Here is a 1,790-nt window from a genome sequence, read left to right as displayed (position 1 = left end):
GTCTTTTTTTAAAATACAGACCATAAAAAGAAGTAATATGTGAAGGCACAAAAAAGGGGAACTTGAAATCCAGTTGCAATAATTACTCATGCAATTGGCCCCTTTCTATGTGGCATTATAGAAACCTCCTGAGTACGGAAAAGCTTACACCTGTACAGAAGAGAACTGCCATAATTGCATGGCATGACTACCGCTTCCTCAGGCCTTTCAGGAACTGATCCCCAACTATTTCTCACAAGCCCCATAGGGCTTCCTACATTAAAATACAATGACTGAGATTAAACCTAGAATAACTGAACTGCAGTGATGAGCTGTACTAGTTCCGAAAGATTAGTTTTCGGCTCCAAATAATGGGACAAAGTATCCTTTGATGGACACAGTCAGTTTCACAGTGAGGGACATATGTGTATGAATGATCTGAGGCACAAGCTGTGACTGGTCTTAAGAAAATTAAAGGTAGAATTGTGTTCAAAACCCACATCTCATGATTTCTGGTCCTTATTCAGCTGAAGCGTTGAGCTGCTGCATGTCCATATTATGCACATTTTGGATCTTTCTCGAGAGTTGTCTGGGTGCAGCATGATAAGGAAAACCAGGTATTTGGCTTGATAACAGTATTCAAGGTAGAGGTGCCACACTCAGGGTAAGCTTCTCACCACAGGATATCTGAGAGCTGCTGCCAGAGACGACTGGGGTCTGATGATGACAACTAGAGTTCTGTTTTCAAAATTTTAGGAATAATCTGATCATAGCCTTTCCTTCTTGTTACATTATAGGACAGGAATTTAGAGTATTCAGTCAACAGGGTCTCCCAGTAGCAGGTGACGTCATCCATCTGCAAGTGGTTCTTAATAAACTGGCTTCCCCTAGAGACAAGATTAACAGGAACACTTAAACCATAGCAGTTAATAATACTAACCGCTTACATGTAAGTGCTTACCTTGTACCAAGTCCTATTCAGAATGCTTTATATGAATTAACTCTTTCGAGTTATCCACACACATGCACTTAGCAATAGAACTTAATTTTTTTTCTGAAAAATAAACATATAGGGGCCCGTGGGTGGCTCAGTCAGCTCAGGTCATGATCTTGCAGTTCATCGGTTTGAGCCCCATGTCAGGCTCTGTGCTGACAGCTCAGATCCCGGAGCCTTCTTTGAATTCTATGTCTCCATCTCTCTTTACCCCTCCCCTGCTCGCACTCCGTCTCTCTCTCCCTCAAAATAAATAAATATTAAAACGAAAATGAAAAAAAATAAAAGTAAACATATAAAGAGTGAATTCTCAGAAACTCTATTCTGTTTAATTACCTCAAAGATTTCAGTCTACTTGTATAAAGGATGGGCTTGGGACATATGTGAATGTATGTTTTCCTCCTAGAAGTTTTAATTTTGATTATCTCTGTAGAGTGAGGATGAAATACAGATATCAGCATGATAATTATAGTCATGTGACTTCAGTTGGGGGTGATAAAGTAAAACAGATAAGGAAAAATGAAGAGAACTTACCTTTCAGCAATTTCTTGAGCCATGTCATCATTTGCTTTTACAAAATGCAACAGCTCCCTAAAATGGAAAGAATTGTTGTCTCTAAAATACCACAGACTGAAGTCTATGGTTAATCTCCAGATAGGTGGGTAGTTGATTATTTCTTTTTTATTTTACTTCATTTTTATTTATTTTTGAGGGAGCACAATTTGGGGAGGGGCAGTGAGAGGACAGAGGATCTGAAGCAGGCTCTGCACTGACAGCAGCAAGCCCAATGTGGGGCTCAAACTTGCAAACCACCACA

The 1,790-nt window shown here is 39.7% G+C and overlaps 1 long non-coding RNA gene across 1 annotated transcript; it reads right to left on the bottom strand.

Annotated features, from left to right (window-relative positions):
- Positions 1-1,636, bottom strand: LOC115284760. The gene is made up of 2 exons (XR_003905333.1): positions 1,508-1,636; positions 1-866 (listed from the first exon to the last, which is right to left on the bottom strand). It is a non-coding gene; the product is annotated as an uncharacterized LOC115284760 (long non-coding RNA).
- Positions 1,637-1,790: the final 154 nt, after the last annotated feature.

This window comes from Suricata suricatta, unplaced genomic scaffold, assembly GCF_006229205.1.
Source record: "Suricata suricatta isolate VVHF042 unplaced genomic scaffold, meerkat_22Aug2017_6uvM2_HiC HiC_scaffold_1887, whole genome shotgun sequence".
In the NCBI taxonomy this organism is placed as follows: domain Eukaryota; kingdom Metazoa; phylum Chordata; class Mammalia; order Carnivora; family Herpestidae; genus Suricata; species Suricata suricatta.
The sequence above is the reverse complement of the archived record's forward strand: the minus strand, read 5'-3'. Positions and strand labels throughout refer to the sequence as shown.